Raw genomic sequence first — 23145 nt, 5'->3', positions numbered from 1 at the left:
CTGGGCAGCCCATCCCCTGCAGTACTTCATGCTTTTCGCAGCATGGCTCAGGATATTCCTATGCTAAAATAAGACTTTTTGGAGTTCTGGTATCTGTTTTGCTTGCTGGTGAGCTGTTTTGGTGGTTTGTATCAGTACAAGGTTTGTGGTTTGGTTTTTGCCTGTTACTTAGTTTAACTGGAGGGACGGAAGTGTACTTGACTAAACCAGAGGGTGAAAACTTGGGAAAGAGCTCCTGGGTAATGTGCAATTGGGATGTTCGAGCAGCAATATTGAATATTATCAACAGCAACTGCTCTTGCTGCTGTTACTCACGTTGATATTAAAACTAAGAAATTTTTACTTACAGTTTGCATAAACAATCTCCAAAAACTTTCTGGGATAGTCTGTGACAGAAATGTTTTGAAAGAAAGCTGTGTTATTTTAATTGGGCAAGTGACTTATCCATTCTGGCAACATAAATGGTCTTCACGTCAAAAATAATGCAGTGATTGGGTTTGGTGCTGTTAGCAGAGGGGCTTTCATTGTGTCTTAGATGCATGTACTTTGGGGATTTTTCCCACAAATATCTCTACTTCCACACCAAAGGCTTTTTAATACAAATTGTTAGTGATCTGTTTTACTGTAAATTTCTGCAAACAATACAAATACAAAACTTGGTATTAATACTTCTAAGGGGGCAGCAACCTATGGCTTGGGGGTGGGAATGAGCAGCGTAAGGTAGAAATGTTTTAAATCAACTTTTCTGTCTCAGCCAACATATGGTGTAGTTATACTCTCAGTAGGTAATACGTGAGATCCAAACACTTATTACAGGAGGTTCTTAAGATCCTGCAGGTACATCTGTCCCGTACAGGAGGTCAAGGCCTGAGCTGGAGCCCAAACCCAGCCCTGACATTGCGTGGACACTTGCCTCCACTGAGGCCTATTGATTCAGTGTGTCTCAAGTGTGTGACGGTGGAGAGGTTTGGCCCCCCTGTACACGTGGCATAGAGGACCAAGTGCTCCATGGCCATCCTATCCACAGGGCAGGCCTTCCCACCCAGCAGAGGGTCGGAGCCAGCTGTGAAGCTGCAGGCACCCTCCATCTCCAGGCTGGGGTCCTACAGAGCTGATCAAGAGGTAAGAAAAAGTTCAGTGTCAACATCAGCCCTTGTCCCACAGTAGCTTCTTGGGCAGAGGTGATCGGATCAGGATTGAGAAAACAGTGAATTCTCCTGGTTGGAAGCCCTTCACCATCCCACTTCCTAAAAAGCAGGTTGGTCTTTGTCTCTCCAGCTTCCTAGGAAAGAAGCAAAGTTATAGCTTGAATCCAGACTGAAAGTTCCTCTTATTTGTTCATACTGTTGAAAAAAAAAAAAAGAAAAAGTTTGTCTCTACTATTTGACATTTGACCTGAAATTAAACTTGGACATCCGTTCTGGGTTTTTTTGCACTTTTTATGAAAGCAGAGTAAAGGAAGTTCTGTAATTCAGCAATGTCTATAAGCCTCATGAACGATGTGGGATACAGGAGTTCAGTTTCTCTCTCTGCCTCCCTCATGGATGTGCCCTGATCGCACCAGTACAGAGCAGGACAGTCTTTCTTTTCCAGACAGACATGAATGGGATAGGAGAAACCTTTCTGCTGGGAAGCTGGAACTTCTGGTGTGACCACAGTTCCGATGTCCCCACAGAGAACATCAGGGCAAATTCACCCTTTTTGGAGAACATTAACTGACAAAAGGGAATTTTTCTCAGGTCTTTTGTCACCCTTCCTGTGCAATTTTTGTAGCTCTTGAATTTGCATGTTACATAAAGTCATTGGGCATTATCCATAAACAAAACTTAATTTTACTGCCAAAAAGTAACTGAATGAGTTACATACACCATTTGTGCTGACAAAATTTTACAGTTACTGAAACTTACACTGTAGGCTTTCAGCACTTCTTTCAGAGATGTGTGTTCCAATGCTATCTTGCATGCATTTATTGGAAAGCCTTTTTTGCTGACCTTCTGTTTCTTATAAGTTCTTCTTTCTTCTCTGTGAGACAAGACAGGGAGGAAGAGTAACTTGCTTTTTGGGAGGTGGGATAGTGAAAGGATGGTTTCAAGTGAGTATATTAGCTGTCTTCACAATCCCCTGCTGCGTATGGATGGCAGAGTTTCATTTCACTGTTAAAAAATTAGGGCTTTTTTTCGAAATAGACAAAAGCCTGTAACAGGTTGTAGTGGTAAGACAATACCATACTTTGCTTCTGAAACTAAGGAAACTCAGCTCACAAAACGTAACATGAAGAAGAAACTTCCTAATGGTTAAGTTCTTTCAATCAATGGGCACAAACAGCTGGAGTTTTGCCATTGTTTTAAAATTTTTACTTTGTCCCTAAAATGTGAGTGTATAAACTCCAGATTCAGAAGGAATTGTTTCTAAAAACACAAAGATCCAGAGGTAACCTTACTTATTTTCCTCCATCTTTTTAATGAAAATACATCAATTCTCTCCTCTGAGTCAATTTGCCAAGGCTGTATAGTGGTTTTTCCTGGGGTTTCTGCAGAAGCAGATTTTCTCCATGCTTTGTTTGTGAGTTGCACTACTTCCCGCCAGGCACAGGTTTTCATTAAATTCACCTTCCTGCAGTAAACCAGACTCCACAACATCCGATTTATTAGTCACCACATCTAGCCTGAAGACTGGTACCTTCCCTGTCTCGTTTCCATTACTGTTGAGACAACAACAGTTTAGATATCATTGTCTGCATAGAATCCCCAAAGGGTTGATCCCTGCATCTTCTGTGGCACTGCTGTCTGTATGTGGAGTCCCAAAAGACTGGCTTGGTCCTGCTGGTTTCCTTTCCTTGACAAATCTAATACTGAAATATTTGGAAAATACCTGTGACAGCATATAATACACTAATTGTAGATCACACAGGGTGACCTCTCATTCATTAATGTTGATGTATTTTGATTTGTTGATATATCATGCTAGCAGTAAGAGGGATTTGCAAATATATATGACAAAACAAAATTGCGGCTGTGGTGCAATCTGCTGACCTGACTGAGACCAGAAGGTCATCTTGACAGTGATGCTGCTTTTCACCATAGGGACTGGTTTTGTGTCCTTGCTAACCACGCTTCCAGAATTTCGGACATTTGCATCTCGTAAGTTTAACATTACTTAATATTAAATTTTGCCTGGTGACCAGGATTGTATATACTCAGAAAGACAGAGTTACAAAATCTGATGTTACCTAACTGCAGAATGCAAGCAAATTTAGACATTTGCCATGACAATAGAGAAGGCAATAAGGAATGGGGGAGAGACAGATTGAAAGTAATCACTGCAGCTCATTCTCAGAAAGGCTTTATGTTAACCATCCATGTGGTGCAGTCTGTATTAGTCGGTATTCTGTAACTCTGCACTTCAGAATTGGTATATGTGAGAGAATATTCTCTCACATATATTCTCAAATGTAGGTTTTTTCAGCTTTTCAGTTTTATATAGCTGTTCAGTGAGTCTTTTGCCCAGTTCCATGGATAACGAGGAACCAACCTGCAGTTAAACAGCAAGTGTATCATATAGCGGGATCATACATTTGTGATCTTTGGTTTGTTCCCTTAAAAGGTGTGAAGACAAAATAATCTATGTGGCTCAGCTTGCAGGCTCTTTCTTCTCCTCTTAGAAAATACTCCCAAATTCATACATGAGCACAGTCAATTTTTCCTTTAATGGTTTATAGAGGATGCTGTTGATCTGTACTTGTTTGGAGTAAGTTTTCCATTGAGGAACAATAGCTCTGCAGCTCCATCACCAAGTGGGACTGGATTTGTTTGTTCCTTTCTCATTTTTTTTTGCTGAAGGAAGAAAACAGGGGTTTGAAGGCTGCTGTTCCTCTTGCTCGAAATTTCTTTTGATTTCCCTTCTCATGATACTTAGTCCTGGAGAGGGACCAAAGCCTGGAAGTTGCTGTTACTGACTAAACAAAAATAAGGTAGTGGTATCTCAGCTAGAAACCTTCTTGAAAAGCTTGTGAGAACATAAGCTTGTGCCAAACATGAAAGTAAGACCAGAGAAGTAGGAGCAGGAGAGAAGTTCCCAGAGAGAGGGTTCACACCGTGGTGTAGTGCATGAATTAGGAAGATTATTTCCCTGCTCTCCTTCTCTCCTCAGCAGAGACGAGTGGGTTTCTCCAGAGGGTGATTCAGGCGCCTACATTATGTTCATGCTCTAATTGCTGTCCCTTCCCTTTTTGCCCAAAAGCCTCCCTCTGCTGACTTTCGAGAGATTTTGCAGAGGCAGGGCACATGAGACTTATCACTTGGGCACAGGGAAAACCTCCTGCAGTGGATGTGCTGCATTGGAGAGCATCAGCCAGAGACCCTCCTTGAGTGGAGATGTTTCTCTGAATGCAGCCTATGTTTGTTTGTGTGTTTCTGGTTGTAAAATGATGTTTTCGAATGGTGCCACTTACCCAGCCTCCTTACAGGACCCATGACAGCCTCTGAGGCTTCAGACATGTCCTAGTGGTCTCTGTGCCCTATGCTGCAGACTGCTGCTCAGCCAGGCAAAGTAGTCCATGGGATTTGTCGTACCAGAGAGAGGCTGCTTTGGGCAGCTCAGCTAGTTTAGAGAGCATTACACTTCAGAGTGTTTCACAGACGGATGCGCAGTGAATCCCCCATGGGGTTAGCACCTGGATTTATCTTTGCCCAAGGGCTGTGCTCCTAGAAATGTGTCTGGCTGAGAGGCACAGGGAGCCAGTGGTTCAGTTCCTGCTTCCCGGGTGAGTGAACATTGTGCTGGATACTGCTTTGCTAGAAAGTCATGTATTACAAAAAGTGCCAGAGCTTGCATAGCACTCCATTAACCTGTGTATATTATTTTTGTTCTCTTTACAATGCTAACTTATAAAAAATGAGTGGAGCATTTTGTGGTGAGGGATAAAGATAACCCTGTCACGTATTGCTTCTCGGTTGTCATGGTGCATAGTTGAAATCATCCCATGTCAAAAAAAGAATTTGAAGAATGTCATCTGCTACAGTGCTGGGAACTTTTTTCATATTTTCTTAGGCAATTTCAGTTCCCTCATATTCTCTTACACAAGGTATTCTTATGGAAAGGCTTGTACTGAAACTTAACATCATGACACTAAACCATGAAAGGGATTTTTTTTGGTGGAAATAGTTTCTAAAAGACCCTAATGGCAAAAGTAATCTAATTTTAATCGTTAAAAAAAGTACAGAAATACCCAAGTATACTAAAAGAAGGTCCCTGGAAATATGTATCTGTTCAAAAAGGAAGTGAGGAAGGCAAGGCAAGGGAAGGAATAGTAGGTGTCAAAATACAAAAGCTGCTCCAAACAAATTTGGAACCCTTCAAATCCTGTAGTTGCAGCTCAAGGGAAGACATCAGAAAGGAGTAGATAGAGCATGGAAAATGCAAAGTTGGTTTGCCAAGAGGAGATTCTGTGAGCTAACCAGAGTGTGGACCATATTGACACGTATGGGGACTCAGAGGCGTTGTCAGAAGAGCGTGGGTTAGCTGCCTGCCTGCCCTTGTCTGCATTCACCTCTAGTGTTAGGTGAGTAATGCCTTTGTAAATATGGCACAAGAGCATAGCCTTTAAAATAACTTGACTAAGAAGAAGTATACACACAGTACACAATTTCTAAAATAAAAAGGACAAATAATAAGGACCGTGAAGGAGGGTGCTTGATCATTAAGAATGGAAATGCAGATCTTTAGCAAATCGCTGGAAATGCATGACCAGACCTGCTGCATCCTCCATGCAGTTGACAGGTAGTAAGGTATTATTTGCAGTTAGCGTCAAAAGCAGCACTAGCTGTTACATCAGTAACAGCTGTAACTCTTACTGAAACTGATAGATACAGATTTGAAGACCTCATCAACATGAGAAAGTTGCTTAAATTTAATCTAGTTTCAAGTAATGCAGCTTTTAGAGAAACCAGGTGAAGAGTAGTTTCTCAGAGAATTTTGACAAATTACTTAGTGCAAAGTGTATGGAACAGGGGGGATGTTTTTAGCCTGATGGTAGCTCAGAAGTGAAGGTCATAGCAATCTTTTGTTCTAGTTCAAGCAGTGGTTCACATTAGTATCCTAAATCAAGTATGTAGACTTACAGAGCTCCTCAGAGATGCAGGGATGATCCTGGTTACCCAGCTGAGCACAGGTTGACTCCAGATGTAATAAAGTATATCTGCATTTAAAATCTAATAATGGTTTAATAAGACTGGTTGTCTGGGACGTTTGTCATCAATAATGATGAAAGATCTATAATGGTGTCTTTAATAAAACGTGTCTATAACACAGGTAAGAAATGTGACCTTGGGATGTCTTAACTGCATTTTTCCAGAAGAATCTTTGAGGCTTATTTCACAGTGCACAATGTGATGCTGCTAATTCCTTCATCCCATTAGGAAATGAAAATTCATGTTCTTGTGGAGGAGTTACTCAAGAAGGAATATTGGCACTAATTTTCTCTCTTAAAGGTTCCTAAGATCCTTTCTGTGAAATTTTATTGAAGCATAAAATACTCTCCAAAATCCAAGATTTAGCTAAAATTAAGTTTCTTGTAACTTGGCATATTAAAAGGGCTATTTGCAAGTAATGCATAGCTATTGTAAACAGGCAGCTTCCAACAAACGTTCCTTTTAATGCTGAAGCTGCAAAAAAGAGCAGGTCTAAAGGAACTTGGAGGGAAGAAAGGAGCTTCAGAAAAGTCCATGAAGAGCAACTGTCTTTAGAAGAGCCAGGTTTAAATCCTTCAGTAAAAGAGGTGGAAAAAGACAGCGACGTTGGTCTCCTGTTTACACATGCTGGGTCTGAAAACTCCCATGCAGAAGACTTAAATGCTTAACTGGTGCCTGATACAGGATAAGAAATCTCTGGAAGCATCCTGGGACATGAAAAAGAAACACTTCTATCCCAGCAATCCTGTGTCTTCTTATAGCAGGAAATGACCAATTTTTAATAATTTGTTCCCGGTTCTGCTTTGCTTCCCAATTATTCCTCCAAGCATTGTGGTCTGGCTTTTCAATTTCATCTTACACAGAGCTCTGGTAGTGCCAAAGGTGCCTTAGCACCCCTTAGTAAGCACTGAGCTACACGGGAGCGAGCGAATGTTAACAGCCCAGTTCTCTGGGGCTGCCCAGAAGCCACCATGCAAGTTCAAACAGTGGTTACTTCAGCAGTACCTTACAGTAAGGAAAATTCCCAGATGGTTTTGGAGAGGTCCAGTTTTAAGGCACCTTTGACACTACCAGTGCTCTGTGTAAGATAACATTTTATGGAGCTGAAAAGCCAGACCACAACACTTGAGATGGCTGGGATAGAAATCCTATTTGCACATGTTTTATACTTTTTTCAGATGCAATAGGGTAGTTTTCAAGTGGGATGACATAGGGTTTAGTGGAAGGTGTTCCTCCCATGGCAGGTGTTGATGATGGTAAAGATGATGTTTAAGATCTCTTCCCACACAAACCGTTCTATGATTCTATAATATGATGCTGCAGTTTTTCCCAAATTGGTGGTTTTGTCATTAATTTTGATACTTTTTCCAGGTTTTATGCTTTGTTTGTATGAGTTATTTTATTCTGGATAGGGTTTTTAGCAATTGAAATAAATAGTATATTGCCTCCTAACAGTTTTTCTGCATATTCTTCCTGAATCGTCTGTCATTGCACTGTGGAATTAGGTTAAAATTTTGTGACTGAGGTAGTGTTGCACAAAGGCCACTTAATAAAAACTGCTGGTAGGCTTTTTAAATAGAAAAGAAAATCTCAGGAGGATGTGAAAGCGCTGAAGGACTCCCACAGGCTTTATTGGAGACAGGAGTTCACCTTTAATGTTTTCATAAATAAAGTTTCTCTCAGAAGATTCCCCTTTTAAATTATTTAAAATGTTATGCCACAGAGGTTTGAATTTACCCATTTCTAAGGGTTCCTTCATTAAAAAAAACCAACCCAGAAACCCTCCAACCTGGGCTAAATATAATCCTATAGCATACCCAGTGTGTCACAACAAGAAATAATTAAGTGCCTCAGGAAGAGGATGGTTGTCAGAGTCTGTGGTTGCACATCTGGCAGTGAATTAGCAATTCAAATTGTATCCACTGTGGGAAAAACCCACAATGTGGAAATAGTTCCCGTTTTTCGGTTGTATTATTTTCTATTATGTCTATTACATTCCACAGGGAGCAATTTGAAAGCAGGCTGATGCAAAATGAGAATGACTCATGGCCAGGCTTTTGTTACTTCATACATTTTGGATGCTTAACGTTTTGAGCCTGATCCTGTAATACCCCCTCAAATATGTGGTACAATTTCGGGGCGGGGGGGGGTTGGTATTTTGCCTCTTAGTATGTGAGGCCCCATCTTTTGGACAGCCTGTGTGTAGACAGACCAACTGCTGCTGCTGAGAGATGCTGCCAGTAGCCACCACAGCTCAGAACTGGGCCTTTGGGGAAGTTTTGTTTCGATTACTACTAGAGGGGGAGGTTACACATAAGCCATTGTTGCTAGTTTTCTGAAGAGGGGAAGTGGCAGATAACTGAATATATTCATTCTGTTCATAAAAGCAGCCTTTTGGGTGTATTTGGTGGTGGTTGTTTTTTTTAACAAAACCTAGATATCTTACTGTTTGTAGCTCGCAGCACAGCACACTTGTTAGCCATCTGATTGGGAAACATGGGGAGAATGGGTATTCATAAAAGTGTCCGTAAGTGTGAATGCGAGGAAAGGGAAGGTGGTAGGTTACTTCTTTGTATCTAGATTTGATAAGGGTTTCAGGAAACTCAGGTGCTTAAGGAGTTAGTTTAAAATATTTTTCTTTCTATACAGAAGAATATAGAAGGATTTTCTATGAAAAGTATATGAAATAGAATAGCTTGTTAGACAATGAGTATAGAGTAACAAGTACTCTTAATAGAATAATAAGTCTGGGAAAATGAAATGCCCCAAATATTAATGAAACCATAGTGTTTAGACTTACAGAGCCCCTCTGAGCTAGTAAAAAATGCAAATGCAGTAGAATTGTTTTCTGCTTACTCTGAGATAAGCTGTACTCTATAGTAAATGCCCAGATGCATGGAGGAACAGCAACCAGAGGAAACCTAGGTCTGGGAAACGACAGGTTATTTTCTGTGCTGTGCTGCAGGCACTTCATCACAGCTGCATCAGGTGAGTCCTGTCTGCATGGGAGACTGAGCAGTATGTCAGAGACACTGCTCTATGGCGCTGCTTCAGCAGAGCAACCTGTGTGGAAACACCACATGCCTGGAATGAAACCCATGCTGTTCCTCAAGGGCAGTCTGGTCTGTGGTTTGAGGGAGGGTGAAACCATTTGTCAATTAATGGGTGACAGGGAAAAAAATGATTAACTCTAAGGTCCCTGTGAACAGAGTGAATGCATCTTCCTTCTGCCCCAGGGACAGAAACTCAGTGCAATCCCTCAGGCAGAGAGTGTCCCACAGCCTGCAAGCAAAAGTGGTGGGGAAAGGCTTGGGCAGCTCTGGGGTCCCCCATCAGCCTTCTGCAAGCAGCTGCCGGTGGGACAGAGTCCACGCCGTGCTGTGTTCTGCTGTCATGTCGGGTAGGACTGAATCTTCCTTGCCATCTATTTATCATGTACAGAAAGGAGGTTGTTGTTGGTTGTGCTTTGTTTTGTTTTACTGCTCTGCTGCTGTACTGTCTGTGGGCATTCCCTAGACTGGAAAATTATTCTTCTTGTGTGGATGCAACACATGATGTGAAGGTACCCATGAGCAGAGCTGCCTGTGGAATAGGAACCTGAAATGAATATTAGGTACATAATAATCTCGTTAGTACCTTACTTGAATTAAAATGGCATGTATGAAGTTTATTGAAGTCAGATGTCTCAGTGCATTTACTTATCTCCGTACAAGTTCTTATTAAGTGTATTGGATCCAATATGTGGAAAACTCCCTGTAAAAGCAAGCTAATACAATGGTTAGAATTGGAAGGGACCTTAAAGACATCCAGTTCCAACCCCCCTGCCACAGGCAGAAACACCTTCCACTAAAGCAGGTTTCTCCAAGCCCCATCCACAGCTTTTCTGGGCAGCCTGCTCCAGTGCCTCACAACCCTCACAGTAAAGAACTTCTTCCTAATATCAAATCTAAATCTCCCCTTTTACAGTTTAAAGCCTTCCCTCCTTGCCCTATCACTATATGTTCTTATAAAAAGTCCCTAGGTTGTGCTGCTGGTGCCACAGCTCAGCTCTGTGGGGAGCTCCGTGGGGAGCTGGGAAGTTTAATGCTGCTGAGATTTACTGTTCTCAGATTGTGCAAAGATGGGTTTAAGTATGCTCCTAAAGGCCTGCTGCTGAGGGAGGACAGCTAATGCTCCATGTACTCAGTTGTGATGAAAGAGAAAGAAGTCAAGTGCCAAAAAGATACCGACATTTACCATTTATCACCTTAATTGTGGTTGGGTATATTTAATCATCAATCAAATCTAGAAATGCCAATCATCTGCTTTTCGTCAGCCTCCTGTAAAACTGCTTGATTTGTCCACAAGTGTGGTCAGTGAGTCACTGCTAAATGACCAAGGACTGACTTCAGGAAAATTACTGTTATTCCTTTTGGGGTGGAAATCTAATGGTTTTTGTTCAGTGTAATGTATGTAATTGGGCTGCATAGCTGAATATTTACATTAAGACTATGTCATACATTGCTAATAACAGAATGCCAAATTTATAAGCATTTAGTTACACAAACATGTACTATTTTCCTTTGAAATGCAGAAATAACTCTTCACCCCAGCTCTTTTTTCTCATTATTCCTCCTTACTGCTAACCACCCTATGCTTACCCAGTAGCTGGAGAGTTTCGTTCTCTATCATGCTCTTCATCAAATATTAACGGAATCTTCTTTGCAATATTTCTTCAAAGTGTGTGTTTCTGTGTTTCCGTATCTTATAAAATTCACCACAAAAATGCAGAAAATTGTGTTTACAGCTCACCTCCATACTATTTCAGTGGTCAAGTCTCTTTAATTAACCAAGTCTATTTCTACCAAAGGTTCTCATGTAGCACACAGTAATTTCTGCAGGTGTTGGCGTATCTTTGTTTATACCTTTAGTAGAAATACACTCCCAGTTTTCTGAACTTGCCAGCTGGTTTGCTTAGATGGAGCCCTCTAATAACAACAGATCAGCCCTGACAGCTTGTGTGGCCTAATGCCATACTGAGCATTAATGCCTAATGCCATACTGAGCATACTGATGGGAAGTATCCTCTAGCAGAAAACCAGAAAATCCTGGAAAGCAACACAGACTGCTGATAAATGTGCAGGCCCATTCACTCATTCCTAATTTTTCCAACACATGAATAATGTGGCTGCAATTAAATGCTCAGTTATGTGAAAGTGCTAGTCTGATAATAGCTATGATGTGTGGCCACCACTGAACATGATAGGGTATATTGGTCTTGTGAGCAGTAAAGGTTGTCACAAACTGAGGCGGAATGAGTCAGGTAGGCAATACTTTATCCTTTTATTTTACATAAAGGTATTTATTTACAAATCTTTAGCTGGAAACATTGGACATGAGCCGGCAGTGTGTGCTCACAGCTCAGAAAGCCAACCGTATCCTGGGCTGCATCAAAAGGAGTGTGACCAGCAGGTCGAAGGAGGTGATCCTGCCCCTCTGCTCTGCTCTTGTGAGACCTCACCTGGAGTATTGTGTGCAGTTCTGGTGTCCTCAACATAAAAAGGACATGGAACTGCTGGAACAAGTCCAGAGGAGGGCCACGAGGATGATCAGGGGACTGGAGCACCTCCCGTATGAAGACAGGCTGAGGAAGTTGGGGCTGTTCAGCCTGGAGAAGAGAAGGCTGCGTGGGGACCTCATAGCAGCCTTCCAGTATCTGAAGGGGGCCTATAGGGATGCTGGGGAGGGACTCTTCATCAGGGACTATAGTGACAGGACAAGGGGTAATGGGTTAAAATTTAAACAGGGGAAGTTTAGATTGGATATAAGGAGGAAATTCTTTCCTGTTAGGGTGGTGAGACACTGGAATGGGCTGCCCAGGGAAGTTGTGAGTGCTCCATCCCTGGCGGTGTTCAAGGCCAGGTTGGATGAAGCCTTGTGTTGGATGGTTTAGTGAGAGGTGTCCTTGTCCATGGCAGGGGGGTTGGAACTAGATGACCTTGAGGTCCTTTCCAACCCTAACCATTCTATGATTCTATGATTCTATGAAAGCTTTTGTGATGAGTCTTAGTTTCCAACTGTATACTGAAAATCCCCTATAAGCCAGCTATCTATTTTTTTTTTTCCTGGAGGAGCCTAGAGTATCATTTGAATGCCCCTTAGTGTGTTCAGATATTGCTCTGGTTAGTGAGCTTCTAGCAACAATAATGCCATCCTACAGCCAAGCAATGTTTTGACGTACCCAAAGACTGTTGTATTTCACCTGCTGTGGTGCGCAGATATGTGTCAAGCTCACTGCAAATAGCTCTGAAAAAAAACACATCAGATACATTTAATGCATACCACTTCTGTTGTAGTGTGTTTCTCTCCAGCAAAAAGCTATTCTTCTGTTAAGAATACTATGTTTTAAATGCCTACCATTTCTCTCATAGGTTTAGGTCCTTAAATTAAAAAGTAGAATGCTTACATGAATCCCTGAAGTCCTGACTCAAGAGAAACTGGTTTGCATTTTACCCAAATATTCTCCAATTTTATGAAGCAGAAGAGCAGTTTCTGGATTGTTTGACTGAAACGATTCTATAAAGTGGATATGTAATTTTAATGAGCTAGCAGTTTTTTACAAAGGCAGGTCATCCCTAGTCATCCAGACATTTGAATATAAATATGAAATTGATCCACCCTCTCTTTTTCAGGTATTTGCACTAAATATCTGAGATACCTGAAATTCTTTATCTCAGGTTCAACAGTGTATTAGTATTAAATCCCTCCATGTGTTTCTTTGTTTTTTTAGATTAAGAGGGTGTATTCATTAGAAGATGAGATTTTTAGATCCAAACACAGAGGCAGAAGGTGCCTTCATGCCTTTATTGCAAGAGCTAGACGCAGTTGAGATAAACAGGGTGGTCACAGGCTCTGTAGAACAGGGAAGACTGCACCAGTGGCAGGTAGAGCCTCACTCAGTGCTTGCCACCAGGTATTGAGATACAGTATGAGCGTGTGCTGCATCTGCTTATTAAACTCAAGTTGCAGTACTGTAGTTGACTTGAAACAGATAGGGTGGCAATGCTACTCTCTTTCACATGAATATTCCAAATGTGATTTTCACCTTTGCTAAACTGTCTATTCACACACTAATACCTGTTACAGCTGCAGTGGATGATGAATCCTTATTTAGCCAATTGAGATAATAGAAGAGAGAAATTAAATATGGAAATGCACACTTTAAAAGAAGAGCCACTTTTGAGCCACATTCTTTGGGATTTTTAAAAAGTTGAATCTACAAAAAACAGTGAGATACCAGAGGAAAAAAATTCCCTCTGAACAGATGAATTCCATGCGACAATGTGTGTTTTCTCAATCGAAAAACCACCAGGCTAAGCCTCTTTTTAGCATCTTTTTGAATAAGCCCATTCCCTAAATGCAGCACTAAATTAATGTAGGGCTACTCACTAGGACTTGCAAGCCAGTAGCAGCAGCGTTGTCCTTGATTTAGACAAATGGTTGTCTCTGATTTTTAAAAAATACAATTCAGCCTTTTGTTAAAAAAGATGCGCTTTTCACAGGGTGATGCTAAACCTTCAAGAAGGAATCATTCCTCAATGAGAAGTCTGAGGCAGGCTAGCTCCTCTGGTGGCTGTATGCAGCCTGTCAATCAGCTACTCTATTTCTAAAATAGGGAGAACTCTAATTTGATGGGTTTTATACTAGGAGTTAGCTCTTGCTCTCTAACCAGCCATGAACATTACGGAGTCATTGGTGTAGGTGGGATGTCACAAGAGCACAATCGTCTTTGCCCTTGACCGAAGCATATTTACATGAAAACTGGAAAAGTCTTACTGAAACATAATCCACTTGTTCTGCTGTAACTTAAAATGTGATCATAGTCATCAGTGTTTCTAACAGCTACAGAAGATGAAAAACTTGAGTGTAAAATGTGTGCTCTTCCATTTTAGTAGTGCCAGTTCACTATGCATTACTTGAAAATTGCATACTTTGTTTGAAGGTAGTGTTTTCACCCAGAACTGAAAATCTCCAGTATTCAGAGACTGAATTTGTCAAGGCTGTGTTTAAAAAATTACAGTTATTAGTGCCCATTTTCTCTTTCTTTGTGGAGACCTACTTTTCAGTGCAACATGTGGAGCATTAGTAATAAGTAACTCATGGGTAGGAAACAGCAAAAGGAAGTCAGGAACTGTGTCACTTTCCTCCAAGTTTCACAAGTCTGGGTCCAAGGAATAATACTTACAAAAATCCAGGCTTTAGCGTCCAGCACGGTCACCTGTGATATTCCACAGCAACTGCTTTGCATGGATGTGTGGAATTACAGGATTGTAACCCTTTAGGTTCATGAGAGTTGACAGTAATCCAAACATACCAAATTCCACCTCAGGTCACTGAGCGAAAGACAGACACCTCCCATTAACTCACCACACATGCATCTATTGCTCAATAGTTTCTTTTCTAAGGAAAAGCGTGATATCTTTTTCACATTTACGTACAAATTAATCTTTTGCCTTGCTGGGGCAAAAAAGAGGAAGGGGTACAACTGAGTTGAAAACCAGTCTAGGTAAAACCAGATAAAGGAGTCTCTTTCGCTGTGGAAAGCATAATGATAAGGGCTTTCAAGAGCCTGGATACTTTAACATCCAAAGAACCCTTGTCACTTGCACTAGTTGATGATAATCTGAAGAGGCAAGCTAATGGGATCCAATCAGTGGAATCTTTGTGTTATACAAGTAAAAGAGTAACACCTCTTTCATGTCTACCAATAGTATTTCAACGTGTTTCTTCCTAAGCATCAGTATTTTACCTGCATTTTCATCAACAACAACTACTGATTGTTTTTATGATGTTATTCTCTTGGTTGAAAAGAGGATGCTGGCTGTTGCTATGTGATAACACATCTAGGCTTAAGCACATAAGGTGAATCCCATAGGCTAAATACTAACACATCTCTGTCATCTGAGAATCATTTGCACCCCTGCTGTGCAAGGCAGCTGGTCTTTTCCCCTCTTTTTATTTTCACTGGTGGAGAAAGTTTACCACAGTTTCCTGCTCTATTCAGGTCAGATCCAGCATCAGTGAGGCTTATTATCCAAGATCAATAGGGAGGGTTATTTTTAGAAGTGTTATAAAAAAGGAAGCAATGAGGTTGAAAAGGTAGAGCACAGGAGCTGTTGGGAAGAAGAGACAGTGAAGGTGTTACCCACTTATGTTGTTATGAACTTACCGTGAAATGGCAGACAAAGATGGAGACTGGGCTTTTATTGCTCTTACAGCTTCTTTAGATCAAAGGGTGAGGAAATAGGCTGGTACTTCTGTGTGTAACATGCAGGTAGCCTCCCATCTCTGGTGTCCCAAGAAGTGCTTTTCTTGGTGAGCCTGGGGCCTCTGCAAGGAAGAGCTTTCATCCTGATGGTTTTTCTTTCTTTGTCAAGTTGATTTCCTTATGAGGAAAGAGACCTTTTTGTTTGGCATATTTTTGTCAGTGGCTGATTAGCCATTGATGGACCAACCTCTTCCCGGGATCTTTCTTTACAAGGTTTGTGTCCTGTGCCGTAACCAAGAGGCTCAAACACAAACAAAATGAATTTACACAAGTTGGAAGAATGGAGTTGAAACTTCTCTGGAAGGTCTTTCTTGATGAAACCACAGGAGCTCATAGCCAAAACAGAGTGCTAACAAGCTCATCGCTATGTCTCTTCAGAGAACTCTACAGTGAAAATCTGTGGAAGGCTGAGGTCTTTCAAATATTGGTTATAGAAGAGACAGATTAGATAAAATGATAGATAATGATGGACTAGAAGGTTGAACATATATCTTTTAGCCAGTGTCAAACTGAAATGAATTGCTTACAAGGATTTTGTGAGTCATTATTTTTGGAGAGGTCTCCTGAAAAAAACCTATGCATTCAAACACTCTGTTTAGCCTCTTGCAATAGATCTAAGCTATGGTCAGCCTGTGCTTGATAGAACATAACATAAAGGAAAGTGTGTCTATCAAACACACAGAGAGGAGTTGGATCATATGCCTCAAAGCCAAAGGGAGTAGTTTTTGACAGTTATGTCAGCGCACAAAATGCATTTCACATGGCTTCTGAATGCACTACAAAATATATTTTTAAAATGCTGCAAGCTCTCCTTTTCATCTTAAATGTGTGTGGATATGTACATATATTTAGAGACCAGGAGAGAAGTTAACAGAAATGTCCATCAAGCCCAGGACTTGGAGCTCAGATATAAACTGTTTTCCAAATGTTCTTAAAGGTCTTACGGAGTAAGAGAGTGTGCTGGATACAAGTCATATCAGGTTTGGGTTACGTTGTTAAATGACCCAACTTTGACTATCATTTTGTTTAGTTCTTAGGGGGTTTGCCTTTCTGAAAAACAAAATCAAATAAACGAAATGCTTCAATTAAATATGGATAGGAGAACTATTACTGTAATGTCAGATTTTGAAGTAATTTGGCAATCGAGGTTCTCCAAAATGTTTTACATATAATTATTTCCACAAAAGATGTATTTTAGCCTCATTACAAACTCACTTCCTTTCAGTGGTTCCCAATCCCACTGCAGCTTTGTGCAGCAATTGGCTGGAGCAGCAGGCGCTCCTAGCCTTGTATGCCCATAGGAGGAAGCAGTCAGCACTTTGCTGTTTTCAATATATCGATAGCTGAAAGCACCCGTTCCAAGCAAAGTGTAATAATGTGCTGTTTATTTAAGGATTTGTAAATACATTATCCCTGTTCACAGGATGGTTTGCACCTTTGGAAGCCCTGCTGAACATTGCCTAGCAAGCCAGTGAAAGACAAAGAAGTTAGCTCACTCTTTGCTGGGGCAGAATCCTGACATCAGTGGAAGTCTGTTGTGTTGCCTTCCCCAGCCCTCTGCAGTTAATGGTTTGGGTTGCTAATGTTTAGAGCACCTTAAACTGCTGACATGGGAGTTGTGGTAGGAATGCATTCATGGGTTATATCAGGATCCCCCCATTAGATTTCAATACATCATTTACATTGTTTCCTAAAGTCAAACCTCTCACTTCTTTCTTATCTCTTCTCTTACTTTTAAGCTAGAGTGACCCCTGTCTAGCACAAATACCAAAAAGCAGGCATAGCAAAGAGGATTGTATAAATTTGGCTGCCACATATCGTGTGTTGTTACTGTCAACACTATCAAAACTTAGCACTAACATTTGACAGTATTAACACTGATTAGTAAGTGCTATACAAACAGGAAAGCCAGGATTAGTCAGGCTGCATTATTTGTCATGGATCATCTCTATTTAGGACTTGTACCTGACAGTCTATATAAAATGAAAATGTGAAATTTAACATGACAAAAATTGTGTTATTTTCTCTACCATCTTTCCATGATATTTCCTGTCCTTTACAGCCAGACATCCCACAAACAGGACACAGAACTCTTCCCCAAAAATGGGATCCTGAGCTGATTTGCCATGTTATTGAATCCTGAGATAGATAACTTCCTTTTAACGTATGGGTAATGACAATAAGCTCCGCTAGGTGACCTGTCAGTTCATTCTAAGTATGTGTTATTTTTATTTAACAGTATGTCCTTGAAGTTTCCTTACACATTCCTTTCCTTGTTTACTCCTGCTGTGACCAGAGATCTCACATACAGTGCAAAGCTTAATTTTGGACTGTTTGGTCTGCATCAAATGTCACTTCTGTTTTCAGTTGTGGGAGAACTATTCCTCTTTCCATATAAACTTCTTCATCCTGTATCTTGCTTTGTTGCACAATGGTCTGCTCTCATTAGCAAAGGCAGCTGATGAAATGTCAGGCTGATGCGTAAATTCCTAATACAATCTTACCAGCTGTCACTGCAAAATAATACATTATTTTAACAAAATTGATCTTGACCAAGGATGTGTATACCTGCTAACATCCTCAGTGAATATTTTAAAAATATAAATATATATTTTTCAATGGAATTGCATTGTATTTCTAACTCGAACACCTCAATGTTAAAATCTGCCTGAGTTGTAGCTGCTACCAGCTGTTTTTCACATGTTCAGGCCTTTGGTTCTTTGTTTAGAGCTGAGGTTCAGAGAGGAAAGAACAATAAAAGATTTTTCATGTGACAAGTCCAGTTGTGCTGGTTTTAGAAGCATCGCCAAGTGTCATCTTGACTCACGGTAAACCAGATGGCAATGCAGCCCAGGTCTCCTGTAACTCAGCCGACATAGCGTCCCTCTCCTCATCATTTTTTGCAGGGCTGTTTCCACTGCTAGATGTAGCCCTGAGTGCCCTCTGCTTCTGGCCTCCTTCTGTGGCAAAAAGGGTGGCCAAGAGGATACAATACAGCAAGGAACAAAGTGGTCCTTTTCTCCAGTGGTCAGGAGAGGAGCTGCCAGTGAGCACTGGCTGATGGCCAGGTATACAGCCAGTACTTCAGCAGCCCTCCAGCCCTTTGGATACTGTGTGATTTGGCAGGAGGCACATGCTGGGTGAGAGGTGGCAGCAGATGCTGCCAGTAAAGGAGTGTAAGAGAGAAGCTGCCTTCTGTGGCTCTCGAAGCATCCTTCGGGGATGGGGTGTGCTGAAAGGCTCCTGAGCAACTGGTTCTTGTCTCACCTGGGGTTTGCCTCCTGGGACAATGAGAACTCCCCACCAGGAGTAAGGAGGAAAAAGGACTGCTACTTTTGGTGTAATGTTCCAGTTTTCCTCCCATCAGGCTTCCTGTGGGTTCACGGTATAATTATCTGACTCTATAGTCATCCTATCCCTCCAGCTTCAGTCAAGGGACACATGTCAATCAGCAGCTGTATGCCTGGTGTTGGGAGAAGGGGTCAGGCAGGCCGAGATCTGGGGCTGTGTTCCAGTTTCCTGTGGAACAGTACACAACCGCCAAGTTCCCATCAACTCAGGGGTTTTGGATTTCCCATTGAATTGATTGCTTTTATTACATAGCTTGATACAAACAAACAAACAAAGAAACAGAGAAGGGTTAATCTGTCATAAGTGTCTCTCCGTATCGCCATATAATAAAAAATGTGTTTCCTTTATATCCCACTTACTAGAATATCTCTGACCACATGGCACGTGTTTATTTGCCTTGTGTGTCCCTTATGGCGCCTGCCAGTAGCCTCCTGAGGTTTCTCTCAACTGCTTATACCACTAGTGATTCATGTTAGTAAATAAGGAAAGTTACACAAATTTTATTACCTTTTCTTGTTGTCTGATTTATTACACAAGTGGCACTGGTTGTCTTTGTTGTGTAATGCAAGCTTTTGCAGGCATAGTAAAATGAAGTTTCCTGGGACTATTTTTAGAGGTGATCAGAGAGATTTGGATTAGAACAGATTAAGTAAGGACTTCTGCAGAGATGATACATATACTAAGCTATACCTTTACTTAAAGACATGTGGCCTGACTGATATAAGAGGGGGTTACAAAATAAGTGAAGTTGAACATATTCCACAAAATGAAGGCGAAAAATGGTGGTTTACCTTCTCCCTGTCCACAGACTGGCCTGTGATTTAGCTAGCAGAGTGCACTTCACACTGGGAAATGAATCTGTGAGCATTCATGATGCTGTGAAGGGAAGGTGGCAATTTTATGCCTTCAGTATTCAGGACTGGAAGGGGCCCTGCCCCTTAAGCTTGCTTTTGGATATGAGACTGTGCTTCAGGCTACTGTGTTCCTCTGCAGAGGAGACAGATTTGCATGCTGCTGCTCTGCCCCTGCTAGAATATTCCTTTGCACTTGTCTGATCGCTTTACCTGTCAAAACCAGGATCTACCCCCTTGCTCCTCTACCAAGAATGTGAGGTTTTGTCCAAGCAACAGTCAGACAAAATTCATTTAAATTCCCAGCTTTTTTTTAATTGCTTTCTCAGTGTAAATTTGCATGTGACTAAGCTCTTGCAGCCCTTTCTCTAAAAGGTCAACCTAAATTATTTTGTGCAGATAATATTATAGCTTATGTGCTTGATGGATTTCTGTAGCACATAAACACCACTTCTCATGGGACTGATGACCTGAATAATTACCTCATCTCAGTCACGGTTGATCTAATCGGCTAAACCAATTATGATACAAGCTCGAGCCATTTATGAAAGTGTCTCAGATTGCTTTATGCAGACTGAAAGGTTTCAGGCATTATACGCAACTTTTAGTATATGGAGGATAGTGATGCTCAGGACTAAAGTTTGCTCTTTTTAGATACAGTGTACATTTAGAATCTCAGTTAACCCAAGTTTCACAGCATTGCAGAGTGAAGATCAACATTTCCCTCAAATAATTTTGAGAGACTTATTTTGAAATACTTGACCTGATTTTTTTCTTTGTATGTGAATTATGTTATAGCAAGTGATAGTCATATGTAATTCTGTTATGATAGTGAGCTATACATAGCACAAAATATTAAATATATGAACTGCTGTTTTAGTAAATCAACAAGAAAAAGTTTAAACGCAACTTTGTATTCCTTTATGTTGCATTATTCTTCAATTTCTATTACTCATTACATTGTTTGAGTAATATGCATTTGACTTAGACATAATTTTCATAGTTGTCCCTATATGTGATTATGAATTGCAATCGTTATCCCATCTAATTCAATTACATGCAGTTTTAATCATTGCTGTAAACTAACCCTGCAGAATTGTCATTAATACTTACAGATGCAAACAAAGCAAACTGGATAGCTGTTTATCATGATGCTCATGCAAAGCAACGGGTAATGTCAATTTAGTCTTTTGCCAGACCCATTTTTGACTGGGATAATAGGCGAAAAGCTATAATAAGCTGTTTACATTCTCAGCATTTTGGTGGAAAATAAGTTGTCTAAAGAGATTTTTTTCAAAGGCTAAAATAATTGCATGCTGTATGTGATTTGCTCTCCTGTTCAGCTTGAGTTCGTTATTGATCCTCTAGTATTTCTTGTGATGTCTATTACCTGTAATGATCTAGTGTACAAATAGCCTTACATCTGTAATTTTGTCAAAACATCTCATTTATAAAATTGCCTCCTGAGATATCCACGACCTCCCTTCATCAGATACATTGTTATGTCACTAGCCAACACAGCTGAGCAAAAAGGAGTTTATCTTAATAAGTAGCAGCACTGTTCCAGTTCTGCATGAAATCAAAGGCGGATGAAGAAATATCAGTTTAAAAGGAATCAAAAGTTTCCCAAGACTGTTTTATTCTGTTTCAAACATGCAAATTTCAAGCTCATACTTTTGTAGGAAATTTTAATACAGTGATTTTAGGCTGACTACAGAAGAGCACTTTGAAACTTGCAGTTCGTAAACACTGCTCGCGGAAGGTGTTGCAATAACTAATTAACTTTGGGTAGTTCCATGCCCGAAATGTCTGGGATGAAATGACTATAATTTGTTATACTTCATTTAGAATATAAGGAAAATAAGTAATTAATAAGTAAAAAATAAATAATATGACTGTTTTGTCATATATGTTCTAAATAAAGTATTGTTAATTTTGCTCTGCCACTTAAAAACAAAAGGGGATCTTTCAAAACTGTGCTAGTTGCAGAAGAACCATGGGGAAGCTCTATACAATGCCAAATATTCCACAGAAGAAAGATAGTGCCTTCAACACCTAGCAGTATTATGGCTTCTACTTGGAAAACCTTGTGACTGAGTGGAATTTCTACCTTATGTGGAAAAATCCACAATAAATGTTAATGTAGTTGATGTGATGGATGACTTATACTTTCTTTTTCTTCACACTGAGTCGTTATGTGAAATCTGAAAAATTAAATAGGATCTGCTGGAAACCTAGTTTCATGTTTAAGGTCTCTTCTGCAGAGGGGATTAAAGAAGATTTGTTATTGCCTGTTCTGTTTCATTGGTCTGGGAGAATGATGGGCAGCAACTGTGCCCTCTGATCGGGAGAGCCAAGTTTAGGTAACATCTCAGTTCTTGAAAATTCAGGATGCTGTGCCTGCATGTGGTGATATATGTATAGTTAGTCTTTCTAATAATTTATTATAATTATATATTAATGGGAACAGTTTCAGGTTTTATTATGATTTAAAATAGGTGGTGGTTGAGGACATATGAAAGGGAAGAGAGGGAAAAGGATGCTGTGGAAGGACAAAGGTTGAAATCTCAAGGAGATGACATGCATTTAATTTATCCATTTTCCTTCTCCTAAAGCTTTTCACATGTAGTGAATATGATGAGAATTGCTCTTACTGACAAAATAATGGTAAGATTCAATTTTTTTAAGTTTTTCTTTTTGCACATACACTGACCACTTCACAACTGTACCATGACCCTTCATATGAGGAGCAGAATAATTGATGCCTTGGTAGTGCACTAATGATATAAAATGTCATCTCTTTTCTGAGGACAACGAGATTATTCAGGTTCAAAATATTCTAGCTAAAACTCTTTTATACTGCTTTATTTTTGTCTTTTAGAAAAACATTAAGTGCACAGCTGTATTTTCCTGCAGACTGATATGATGCAAGCAGCTGCTTTACAGATTGCTTCAAAAGGCAGGTTGCTGAAAACAACTTTGTATCAGTTATATTTATTAATTGAAATTATTGAAAGAGTTCATGATGTATTATGGCTGTGGATAATAGTATTTATCAGTATATGAAGTTAAAGATTCCAGACTAATAATGTTGTGATCGATCCATTACGTGTCTTGGCTGATCTGCTTTTCCTGACTTTCAGCAAGCATAAGACGGACAGACAAGGCCAGAAATGGATGAAAAGAGGGGAAAAAAAAAAGGGCAGGGGGGGAAGGGAAAAAAAGCAACATGAAACCACAAATTATCATGGTATCACTGAACCGGAATTTGGGAGATAATTGTCAAATCTAGGGGTTTATTGCTACTTTCCTTGTAAAACTGTAGCCTCCTGCACCTCATTTCAATATCTGACACATTTGGAAGAGTTATGCAAAGGAAAGAAGCCCTTCATCAAGCTGTCTGTCTCACCTACCTCCCTATGAAACACATAATCAGAGAGCACTTACA

At 40.4% G+C, this 23145-nt stretch overlaps 1 protein-coding gene across 1 annotated transcript in view; it reads left to right on the top strand.

Moving 5' to 3' along the window:
• ANKRD33B (ankyrin repeat domain 33B) overlaps window positions 1–23145 on the top strand; it is a 40810-nt gene that overhangs the window by 798 nt on the left and 16867 nt on the right. The window lies entirely within an intron of this gene.

This window comes from Lathamus discolor, chromosome 2 (genome assembly GCF_037157495.1).
Source record: "Lathamus discolor isolate bLatDis1 chromosome 2, bLatDis1.hap1, whole genome shotgun sequence".
Classification (NCBI taxonomy): domain Eukaryota; kingdom Metazoa; phylum Chordata; class Aves; order Psittaciformes; family Psittacidae; genus Lathamus; species Lathamus discolor.
Note: the sequence above shows the minus strand (reverse complement) of the source record. Positions and strands in the feature narration are given on the sequence as shown.